General features: G+C 48.6%; 1 protein-coding gene across 2 annotated transcripts in view; it reads right to left on the bottom strand.

The window, feature by feature from the left end:
• The window catches only part of SMARCD3 (SWI/SNF related, matrix associated, actin dependent regulator of chromatin, subfamily d, member 3), a 73,676-nt gene extending 61,185 nt beyond the window's left edge, over nt 1-12,491 (bottom strand). The window contains exons 1-3 of one of the 2 annotated variants that reach the window (XM_063418565.1): nt 12,405-12,491; nt 10,674-11,338; nt 9,246-9,434 (exon numbers count right to left, since the gene is read on the bottom strand). The gene's annotated coding sequence lies outside the window, so the exon portion shown is untranslated. The remainder of the gene's footprint in view (nt 1-9,245; nt 9,435-10,673; nt 11,339-12,404) is intronic. The other variant, XM_063418583.1, reaches the window with a different exon arrangement.
• Between the last annotated feature and the right edge of the window lie 6 nt (nt 12,492-12,497).

Here is a 12,497-nt window from a genome sequence, read left to right as displayed (position 1 = left end):
ACACTGCTTAGTAATACTTGCACACAATACACAGAAATGCATTCAAAATGCTACTTCTAAAATAATTTTCCCATTTGATCGTTTTGAAATTATCACTGTTCTACTAGGGCTTCTGTATCTCATGCCTTGTATTTAAAAAAATAAAAACATTAAACCATGCTTCAGTCCTACTTCTGGTGCTAAATGTGAGTTGCCTCCCGTAGAAGAGTATCACAGTGAGTTTAGAAGAAGTGGTGCCTACGATACATAATTTGCTTACTTTATTAGCAGTTCCTATGTGGTGGCTCTAGTGCAGATAGGTGTGTCAGTGTCTCTTACAATTCTCCTTTTAGACACCAGAAAGGGCTGCTGAGATGCAGACTCCTTGCATGAATGTTGTTTCCTGTCTTTCAGATTTGTCTGTCCACGCCTTTGAAGGAATCAACATCAAACACTCTCTGATGCCTCTCTGGACAGCAAAAATCCTGCTTTTGTTATGGGGAGCTGCAAAGAAGTCTTTAATGCTGGCAATTAGGGACTGAGGAAGGAGCTCCTCAGATGAAACCACACTGCAGAATTAATCTGTTTAACACAGGCAGCAGGAACAGTACCACCCTATTCCAGTTCACTCCTCCTTGTCAGCTGCAGGATCAGAGCACCTGAGTGTGCCCACAGCCTCTGCTCCAGGGAGGAGCAGCAGAGCTGCGAGCTCTGCACAAGCCCTGCTTGAGCATCCCTCGGTCCGTTGCCATGGGAACAGAGAGATGCCTTCCTGTTGCCAAGGAGACAGCCACTGCTTTTGGAGACTGTGCCCAAAGCATTTCAGCATCTTTAACATCATAAGGAGTTTTACACAGTCATAATCACCTCCCCCAGTTAAGCACATCAATCATTCTCCCATTCCTATTTTCAGAATACGTTTTAAGCATTTTGCTGTAATATGTCAGGTTATCCCTAATATCTGGTTTTGATATCAACATTTAAAATGACATTGCCAACCTACACTCCTCTGTATGCCTGTCTTTTCTCCTGTTGTCCTATTGCTCTTTCAATTCACTCTCACTGATGTGATGTGCAATAAACATGATTCCTTCCTCTCCATGGGCTTCCTGTGGCCTAGAACTGCACTTCCAGAGACGCTGGCTGGCAAAAGGCAGTGCCCATCTCTCCTCTGTCTTGGCCACTAGTTTCAGCCAGAACAGGTCTGTGAAAGCAGCGGGCTGTGTACACTGGCGGCCGCGGGGCTGCCGCGTTCCCGAGCCGCAGTCGGTGCGGGAGCAGCTCCGCGGGCAGGGTCAGCGCTGTCCCGGCAGCTCCGTGCTGCCCCTCTGCGGCCGCCCTGGCTCGCCCGGGAAAGCTCCTGCAGCGTGGGACCCGCACTGCAGCCGTGCAGGAGCAGCAAGGCAGCTCCCTGGGCTGCAGGATGCAGTGCCGGCTGCACTGCTGGTGCCACCGAATCCCGTTTCACATCCTCTCTCCTCCCTCACCCAAGCCTTTTCCCCATCCTTCTGAAAAGACTGCACTGATAGTTTAGATTTGCAGTTTGGGGAAGAGTGTGAGCTGAAACAGGGGCCTGCTGCACCCTATACCTGATGTGGGGGAGGAGACACAGCTAGAAACGGGGCTCAGAGGATCATTATGCCTCATAATGGGGAAGCCTGACAGCTTGGCATTTCTGGCAGCAGAGGGACCACTTCTCCACCCCTATAACCTCAGTTTACTGAGTGAATGCAGTGCAGTGCCCTAAGAGTGAAGGGGAACACGGCCCACTTACTAATCACAGAATAGAATTAAAGAATCATTTAGGTTGGAAAATACCTGCAAGATCATCAAATCCAACATAAGTCTGCGAAGTCCACCACTAAGCCATGTCCCCAAGTGTCATGTCTACATGTCTTTAATCTTCCCTACAGGAAAGGTGACCCTGGTACTTCCTTGAGAAGCCTGTGCTGGGGCTTCAGAACCCTTTCAGTAAAGAAATATTTCCCAAGAACTTGAGGCTGTTCCCTCTCCTCCTGTCCCTGTTCCTGGGAGCAGAGCCCGACCCCCCCCGGCTGTCCCCTCCTGTCAGGAGCTGTGCAGAGCCACAAGGTCCCCCCTGAGCCTCCTTTGCTCCAGGCTCAGCCCTTTCCCAGCTCCCTCAGCCGCTCCTGGGGCTCCAGCCCCTTCCCAGCTCTGTTCCCTGCCCTGGACATGCTCCAGCTTCTCAATGTCCTTCTTGTCCGAGGGGCTCAGAACTACCCCAGGACTGGAGGTGGCCCAGCAGTGCCAGCACAGGGACAGGCACTGCCCTGGGGCTGTGCCCACTCCAGTGCTGGTACAAGTCAGGTGCCACTGACCTCCTGCCCACCTGAGCACAGCTGGGCTTATGTTCATCTGGAAAAAAAAACCCAACATCCCTAATATTTTGTGCTGGATTTAAGCCTGTTTCCTTATAATTTCATCACATGCCTGTATCTTCTATAAATCCCAAGTCCATTTGTGCATTGCCTTTCCTCAGTGGTGGCTGATGATCTCTAGCACTTTTACCTTTGTATATCATTTCTCTAAAGAATTCTCACATGCCTCCTCTGATGGAAATCTCTCCAACTCTCACTATCCTAATCACTTTTTCTAGAATTCTTCTAGTTCTACTAGTCACTGCATCTTAAGGGATACAGGACTCCATTTTCTCTTCAGAACATAGGAGAGCCATGGACTTATACAATATTACAACAGTAACTTTGGCTTTGTTAATTCATTTTCTGTAATATCTAACATCAGATTTTCCATTTTAATCACTACTGTTAAGCTCGTGTTTACATGAACTCTCTATAAAGATGCCAAGATTTCTTTCCTGAGCTGAAAGAGATAATTTTAGCAACAATGTCATAGGTAGCAACAAACCTACATTGGTAGGTTTATTTTCTTTATGCACTTTACATATAGATTCATCAACCTGGAATTTATTCTGCCATATTATCATCCAGTTTTTAAACACTCTTTCCCAATCCTAAGAGACAGATTTAGGTTCCACTGCGCCAAATAATGTCACGTTATAATCTAATTTTGTTGCTTCATTATTTAGACCTTTGGAAATCATTCATCATACACTGAGCACCAAGGGGGAACCAAAAAGGGACAGAAACTCAACATTTATTCATCCTTCTACAGCCACACCTTCAGCAACTCCTGCTGTCCCAGGGATTGCACTAATCCGTCTTAGAACTCTTGAAAGCTATGCCTGTAGTTTCCTAAAGGCTCATCAGTCAGTGGAGGTCTGCTCTTGGGCTTTGTCACCATTATCTCTTGACTAACAGCCTTACAGTGTCTCTCTTTTTCTGTAGCACTTTCCCCATTTAATTATTCTCCCCTTTGCATGGAGAACCTCCTTGACTGCCTGACCTTAATGAAGAAGAGGTGTACCCTCACCTTGCACGTACCCTTTCATTTCCTGGCAGAATTCACCAGCAAGGGCAAATTGCTGCCCTGGGGAAGAACAGCCCCAGGCACCAGGACATGCTGGGTGCCCTCAGCCCAAGAGCAGTTTCCAGACAAAGACCCTGAGTGGAACACGAGGCAGCAGCGAGGGCAGGGCTCTCTTGCACTGGCCACAGTGACAGGAAGGGATCCTTCCCCTCTCTGCAGCATGACAGAGGCCACAGCTGGAGTGCTGTGCCCAGTGCAAGAGAGCCATGGGCATGCTGGGGAGCGCAGAGAAGAGCCGTGAAGATGACAAAGGGACAGGAGCATCCCTCCTATGAGGAAAGGCCAGGAGTGCTGGCACTGCTCAGTCTGGAGAAGGCTCAGGGGGGAGTTCATTAATGTGTATAAATACCTGATGGAGCATGCAAAGGAGATGGATCCAGGCTCTTTTCAGCAGTGCCCAGTGACAGGACCTGATGCCACGGGCACAAACTGAAACATAAGAGGTTCCCTTGGCACATCAACAAATAGTATTTTACAGTGAGGGTGACAAGTTGTCCAGACAAGTTGTGGAGTCTCCCGCTTGGAGATACTCAGATGCTGTCTGGACATGGTCCTGGGCAAAGAGTTCTGCCTGATGACCTCCAGAGGGCCCTTCCAACCTCAGCCATTGTATGAGTCACTGCTTTTTCTTACTGCTTATGAGGAGTTTTCTTTATTGACTGTCTATTTCCCTTGTTAGCTTTTGTATTCTTTAGAAACCTGGCTGAGAATCATTTTCAAAACACTGAAATGCAATATGCTGACAAGCCCAATTTTATTTACATGACCTATCAAAGAATTCTAATCCTAATAAAACAGGGACACAATGAATAATAGAATAAGAACATAACAGACCCATGGGGCACATATGTTTGCCTCTACAGAAGACATGCTGACTCCTTACCTGCAGTAGCACACTTACACACTAAGTCTTCAAACAAAAACCAGGACTCCACTAATTACAACTTTGTGTGCAATTCACATTGTTAAAGATACTAACAGGGGAGGATGGCTGCAGCATTTGACAGATGCATTCACTCAGAAAATAAAATTTGTAGCAGTTATGAAGAGCCTGACAGAAGACATTACAGAACATGGTATCAATCAGTACTGGTTTTTTATCACACTGCAGCCAGTGCTGGTCACATCTCTAAAAGCATACAACAGAATTATAACCATACAGATATAGAAAGACTAGGTACAAAATAATCCTCTTATGGAGAGGAACTGAAGCAGAGTGCCTGTTTATATGGCAGAGGAGTGGGGAAAAATACAGAATGAAAATTGTTGCTGTGATGAAAGGAGCACGTTATCTTGTAACAGAAGAACTTGAGGATCACCAAAAAAACCAGAGGACTAAGTTCAAAATGAATGAAATCTTTTTCATGCAAAATAGCCAGCCTGGGGCACTAACTGATGTAGGACTTGCCAAGAGACACTGAAGATGCAAAAAGCAGTAACTAGATAAGGAGCATCCAGTTTTCTCAAACTTGTAATCCACTTGGCAAAATCTGTATGTGTCACATGCCCACAAGACACACACCACCATTTACTTCAGAGAATGGTGGAGACTAAAAGTGCCAGACAGTCCACACCAAGGTTATGGCAGCAGATGTTTGTCAGGTGCCCTGTCTCAGGGCACACTGCCTTAGTCCCTAGGTCTGTGCACAGCTCAGGAAGATCCAGGCATGCTGTTCTTCACAGTCTGCACTGGTCCACCTCCTTAATAAGATAGGTCTGGACTACCAAGCACAAAACTGGCACAAGAATCACTTATAAACCATATACAGATACCACTGGACTAGAGACTTTCATTCATAGAAGAATGCTAAGTATTAAGAGAACAAGCAGAGAGGCTGGCATGGCCTTTAGAGCTTCAAATCCTTCCTTGCTCCAAGTCAGCCTTGATCTGCCAAAACCCTTCTTAACAGATATTTGTCCAAGTTGTTAAACTCTCCATTGATAGAAGCTCTACAAGCAGTAGATCACATTTAAATTTGCAATGGTTAACCAGCTTGTCTTTATGGAAGGTATAAGGCTCACAGTGAGGACCAATGGAAGTCAATAAGTGTTCAGTAAAATATGGGTGTCATATGATGCAAAAGTTTCTTTTAGCCATAAGATCCATTAATGTGTAAACTACCATGATCAATGCAGATCAACACCTGGCTTCATGGCTGGTGTTGATGTCAAGGCTTTGGCTTCTCCAGTCATGGGATGTTCTTTTGATGAACACAGATTACTGAGGAGAGACAAGATTCACCATCAGCCAGCTCCCTGAGGACCCTGGCATGTGTTTCATCAGGTCCCATGGACTTGTGTATGTACATGTTGCTCAGATGATCTAGGTCCTGATCTACTCCTAGAGTGGGCAGGACTTCATTCCCCCTGTCCCCACCTCGAGATTCAGGGACTCCAGAGATTTGGGAAGAGCAATTACAAGTGAAAACTGAGCAGGAAAAAAGTTGTTGAGTACTTCAGCCTTCTCCATTTTGGTCGCCACTAATTCTCCATCTCATTTATTGGGGGAACAGATCCTAGCCACATGGGCTGCCATCCCAGAAACAATCTGTGTCCTGGGCTGATCTCACAGCATGGACAGCATGTGGCAGGGGGAGTATTCCTGTTTGCTCTTGTCAGACCTCACCTGTGGTCCACAGTACAAGACAAATATGGATCTGGTGGAGCAAGCCCAGAGATGCTCTGAGGGCTGAACGGCCTCCACTCTGGAGATGGGCTGAGAGAGACAAGGGTATTCAACCTAGAGAAGAGAAGGCTCCAGGGAGATTTCCTTGTAGCCTTTTAGTATTTAAAGAGGGCTTGTAAGAAAGACAGAGAGAGACCTTTTACCAAGGCCTGTAGGACAAGGGACAACACTTTTAAACTGCTGTTTTGAAGAGGGCAGTTTTAGATTAGACCTAAGGAAGACATTTTTTACAAGGAGGGAGGTGAAACAGTGGAACGTGACAAGGTGATCTGTGAAGGTCCCTTCCAACCCATACCATTCTATCCCTCTGTGATCCACAGCGAATGAGCTTTGTACTTTCTCCTGCCCAGACTGACCCCTGTCCACACAGTGTGATCAGCCTGCCAGCCCATTCAATTATTATGTGGTTATCCCTATGATCTCAAAGAACAAACAAGAATAAAACCCCTTAAGTAACCTTCCACTATGTCCTCTTTCTACCATGAAAATGGAAAGCTTAACAATCTGCAAGTAATATTTTAAAATCATTCCTCACTGGTCTCACGGCTGCAAGTACAGCTGTTCCATTCCATGTAGACACCACCTTTTAACTGTAAATTCTGCCATTGCCATGAATCATACCATTTTGTCAGGAGAAAGTGACAGGTTTAAATCTTTAAAATTAATAAATTTATAATTTTTCAATATCATACTTTGTTGGGCCTTGCAATTTCACCAAGTGAAGTCAAATTTCTTTCACATCATAGACTCATAAAATGTTAAGGGGTTGGAATGGACTTAAAGATCATCTAGTCCCAAGCCCCTCTGCCCTGGGTAGGGACACCTCCCACTAGACCAGATCACTCAGTGCCTTATCCAGCTGGGCTGTGAGCACTGCCAGGGTCAAGGCATCCACAACCTTCCTGGCAACCTCTTCCAGTGTCTAACCATCTTCACAGTAAAAAATGTCTTCCTAATATCTAACCTAATCTCCCATCTTTCAATTTGTACTCATTACTCCTTTTCCTATTACTGCAGTCATTAACAAAGAATCCCTCTCCAGCTCCCCTGTAGCCCCTTCAGACACTTCCACGCAGCCTTCTCTTCTCCAGATTGAACTGTCCCAAGTTTCTCAGCCTGTCTCCATAGGTGAGGTGCTCATCAAAAGCATATTTGCAAATCAAAGGCCACATGCTGAAAAGTTAAGTTTACATGATTTCCCACTTCAACACAATAGCTGTGCCTCTAAATATAAAAATATATAACTGATAAATTGTGTTTTCTTCTCTGCAGTTTAGGATCTCGAAAGGAGCTGAACTACCTTTAAACAAGTAATTCTTAAAAATTTATTAACAGGCAGAGAGTAAGTGTGCCAAATTTGGGAGTAAAAATGTAAAAGATACAATATTGAATAGAATATTACACTGCCATTCTTGGAGCAGGCAAATTCTTCAGTCTAGCTAAGGCTAGTTCAGTTCAGAGAGAAATGCTTCTATCCCTTGCCTTGGGCACTGATCACAGATAGACACAGACACCACCTCCATGCCTGTAGAGAAAACAGAGAAGGCTAATGTCCTGGGGTGACTTTGTAATGCTTGTATCCCCAACTGTCTGTTCTGTAAGAGGCCAGAAAGGAAAGGATAGGAAGTTTGTCTATCAAACTCTGAAACCTATGAATGGAGAGTTTTTTAAAAATGGAAGGAAGACTAAAACAGCTTTCCATAAAATTCATGAGGTTCTTGTCGAACATGGAGCTGCCAGTGCTCTCAAATACACCCAGGTACAGAAACCACAGTATCATTGGCACTTCCATATTTACTCAGTGGATGTTGGAAACAATTGACAAGGGCATCTCAGGCTGTCAATTCACACCTCACTTGATGACCACTGAGGAAATCAAACACACCTCACTTGATGACCTCTGAGGAACATTCCCTTAACAAGACCTATTAGCCAGTGTCTGCATTTATGAAAAATCTCTGAAGAACACAGTGCAACCCTGTGAGCTAGATGCAAAGGCATATAAGATGTAGATACTTGCTTGGTTCTACGTACCCAGGACATTTTTATAAAAATGCAAAACCTGGGTAACTCCTCTGGTGTAACGCCCGAACTCTTGATCCTTTACAGTTTAAATTAAGAACCATTCAATTCCTCCAGCTGAAATTTCCTTTCCAGAAAAGACAGGCTCCTGGAATGCTGTTCAACTCAAGGAGAGATCACCAACTTCCAGGTGTTAGCCCAAGCACTCTGCTTGGAAACCACTGTGGCAACACTGTACTGGACAAGGAGATAGTGGCGAGTGATAAAGAGAACAGAATGTTAACATTAACATCTTATCTTCATCAAAAAATGGAAGGAGTTTTCACACATAAGCGCTTCTAATTCCAGTGAGAATTGTTATAACCTAGGCTGTTTATTTCCAAAGCAAAATAGCTCGCATTTCTTCTACCACACAATTTACATTACCAATGAGGTGACCTGTGCAGGCTGTGAAAGCTGAGAAGTCACCAATCCAGGTGTGGCAAAAACAAAAGTCCCCTACAGGCATGCTGTGTACTGGCTGGGAAAACAGACAGGTAGCTACAGGTAGATATTCACAGTGGAAGCAGCAAGAAGAAGGTAACTAATGACAGAAACTGAAGATGTGAGTGGCAGATTTGAGCACCTTATCATGGAGATGACCAACGCCCATGCAGCAACAGCAGGTATTGAAGAAGCCTTCCTAGCTGGGAAGAGCTAATTCAAACCTGAGAACCCACAGATCAATAAGCACCTGACAAGAACTAATCATGTTTACTTATGGCAAATGGAGTAATGAATTACCACAAAGAATACCTGCTACTACTAATACTCCTCTTAGCAACTGCATCCTCCAATGTCACTTCCTCTGAGCCAGTCCACTCTGCCAGATCAGCATCTTCCTGCCAGCACCAGCACAAACTACCATGGAAGTAACTGGCTGGTCAAATGACCAGTTTATGGCAGCAGCAGCAAGCTGGCATCTTAGGATTTCTTTCACAACATAGCATTTCCCATATGCCCAAAGGCAAACATTCCCCATCCCCAGTACAAAGCACAGACATATCCTTCCTGACTAAAACAGGTCACTTTTCAAAGAGCTAAAACTTACCTGTACCAGACAAGGCAGCTGAACACCTGGAATCACATCTGTGTAGACAAGAGGAAGCAAGAAACTTATCCTATGGATGGAGCAGGAGACTAGATATTATGTCATGATGAATTAGCAGGAGATGTTCTCATTGACCTTAAGCAGGAACAGCTCTAAGACAGCAGGCTGAGGATGCATTTGGATCCAGCTCTGAAAAGAGAAAGTACATACTGGGTGAGAGGGAAGTAACATACAATAAAAATAGCATTTCCTAGAACAGCAAAAACCCATGTGACATTTCATAAGCAGCACAACTTGGGGGGAAAAAAGAGCGTGGAGAAGAGCAAGAAAGGGGAGACTGACATAGCGGTTTGGGACTTCTCTGGAGACTGTCACCCATGGGTGCACGTCCAGGCTGCCAGGACAGCAGTTTTGCCCAGGCACTGGCCCATCCATATGGACTCTTCCACTTGCCCACAAGATCCAGCTTGTATTTGTGGAGTCTGAAGAGAACACAAAGGTCACTGCTTGCCTATAACCTGTCAACCTATTGAGCAGGCTGATAAGAACCACAGGGTGGGTAGGATTGGAGGGGACCCCTGGAATTTGCCTGTCTTAAGAAGCAAGGGTATCTTCTCACACAGATGTTCTCAGCCTTGGGAAGGCAGGCCAGTTTAGGAACATTTACCTAGTCAGCTTGCTTTCATCCTTAAAAAATCAACTCCTTAACTCAAAATCAACTCCTTCCAGGACACTCTAGCATTTTACCAAGCACTGTTATCAGCTGCCCCAGTAGGATAGGGAGAGGGTGGCAGACTGGAATAATTAATGATCCTACAGATTTAGGGCATAGACAGGCAGCTTCAGTGCCTGCATGCTATGATAGGTCCCAAAGAAGACAAACCAGGCTAAGAAGGAAAAGGGACTTGTTCCATGGGAAGAGCTGAGGCAGCTGCACCTGCACATACAAAGCCCTGCTGGTCCTGACAGCTCTGTACTGTAGCTGATGAAGAAAAGCAGCGTTACAGCAGAACAGGTGTGAGCACCAGCACACACAGCATTCTCAAGCATAAGCTCACACCTAGACATGCAGCTAGAAACTACTGTTCAAAGAATGGATAGGCAAGAAAGGGAAGTATGAGCATTGCAGTGCCAGCCTGGGCAGTGCCAGGCAGCATGAGCAGAGCAGGTAGCTCCACCAGGGACAGGACCAAGGCTCTGGACCTAGTGGGGTCAGGAGAAGGGAAGAACAAAGGGCAAAAAGAAGATAATGGTGAATTCTGCTGAAACAGAGCTGTAGTCAAGGAAGGACAGAGCCCAGACACGCAGGAGCTGAGGAAGACACCACAGTGGAGGCAGAGCAAGTGAGAAGGGAGAGTGCCTGAGGTACAGAAAGGAACATTACTGCAGCACTGAGGAAAAGGAGGAGAGCAAAGGCTGTGTCCTCACCCTGCCTTAGAGGCAAGGCCAAGCTGCAAGTTCCTGCTCACAGAGAGGTCGGGGGATTCAGCGAGTGAAGATGGGCATGTCTTGCTGGTGGTGTCCCCATGGAAAAAGCAGATCGTTGATTGCTCCTGAGATAACACCAAGGAACCACTTATTTTCAGAAGCTGCAGGACTTCCTTGAATGGGTGGTAGAATGAAGTCAGTCTCTCCAAGAAGGGCAGTGCTGGCAGCACCAGGCAAGGATGATGCACACTCTCCCAGATCATGCTAACTGGTGAATGATGTTGCTTGCTCCTCAGTCCCCCATTTCAATTCTACTTCAGTTTCTCCAAGCAGCAACTTGCACTCAGGGATCCTCCACAGGCCACGGTGATGGAGGAAATAGGGAAGAGTTCAGGCTTCAGGGAACAGGAGGGAGGGAAGGAAGCAATCTCCAGCAGCAAATGCCTGGTGACAAACTGAGATGGTTTGTATGTGTGGGAAGCCAGGAGATATTCCAGAAGGCCACGCAGAGCATCAGTCTCCCACAGACACGGATATGTTAGTCCTGAGAGAGTATCTTGGACAATGTATCTCCCTCTGAAGACAGAACTGAGGGCATCTTAGAGGCAGCAAGTCAGATACTCTCTCTCAAAAGCTGCCATCTCCTGTGTGAAGGCTGGTTGTTCCTGGAGCACCAGAGACAGCAGTCAGTTAGATGCAGGGGAGGGCTGGGGTGTCTACAGGGACAGGGTGTTAAGAAGAGGACTCTCCTCTCCAGAGGATGCATGGGCCATGTCAGGGCAGGATGGGGAAATTCAGAAGAGCGATAGTGTCTCCCTCGGTAAAGTCAGTCCCTAAAGGAGACCCTGCCAAGAGGGCATGCAGGCAACATTCGAGAGCGGCAAATGAGCACTGGGCTCCCCCTTTCTGCCTGCCTCTTCGAGCGAGTTCCTGCCAGGCAGCAAAGCCGCCGGGGCTCGGCGGAGGAGACGCGCTGGGACACCGCCTAAAGCCGAGTCCGCGGCGAAGAGCAGAGAGCGCGGCGCGACAGCCGCCGGGGTGTTCCAGCCGCGGCTCCACGAGGGAGCGGCGGCGAGGAAGGAGGCACCGCCGGGCGCTACCGGCGACGCGCGGGTCCGCCCGGACTGCACCAGGCTCCCGGCCGGGCGAGCCCTGCGGGCAGCGCCCGGGCGGGAGCAGCAGCGGCGTTGCCCGGGCTCCGTGCCTGGCCCAGGGGCACGGCCGGCGTGCGCGTCCCGCAGATGCCCGGGGCAGGGCTCGCTCACCGTCCCGTCCGCGCTCCGCTCCCGCCCAGGGGCGCCTGCGCGGCGCTGCGGACAGCGGCCGGCACCGTCTGCAAAGTGCGCCCGGCCCGCCGCGCCGGGAGCGGGTCCCGCGCCGGGAGAGCCCGGCCCGGCCGCGCTGCTGCGGCGGGAGGGCGGCGCAGCCGCGGCCCCTGCCCCGCTCCCGGCCCCGCGGGGGCGGCGCGGCGCGGAGCTCCTCCCGGGGACAGGTGGGTGCGGCGCCCACACACCCTGCCAGCCCCAGGGGCCGCTCCGGCTCTGCCGCCTCGACGGCGCTCGAGAAAGGGACGGACCGGCTTAAGGTCCGCCGCCGCCACGGTCCCCAGCCCCGCCACCCCTGCTGCCGCCCCCACAGCCGCCCCCTTCTCTCCCCACTGGCGCCCCGCACTGCGGCCGGAGGCCCCTTTCGATGGCAGCCCCGGCCCCGCGCTCACCGCCCCGCACTCACCGCCGCCCCCTGCCGCCCCCGCCGCCGCAGCCCGGCGCTCTCGCAGCTCCCGGCCCGCCGCAGCCTCCGCGCGCTCCCCAGCGCCGCCTGCCG

The sequence above is a fragment of the Prinia subflava genome, chromosome 1 (assembly GCF_021018805.1).
Source record: "Prinia subflava isolate CZ2003 ecotype Zambia chromosome 1, Cam_Psub_1.2, whole genome shotgun sequence".
Taxonomy (NCBI): domain Eukaryota; kingdom Metazoa; phylum Chordata; class Aves; order Passeriformes; family Cisticolidae; genus Prinia; species Prinia subflava.
Note: the sequence above shows the minus strand (reverse complement) of the source record. Positions and strands in the feature narration are given on the sequence as shown.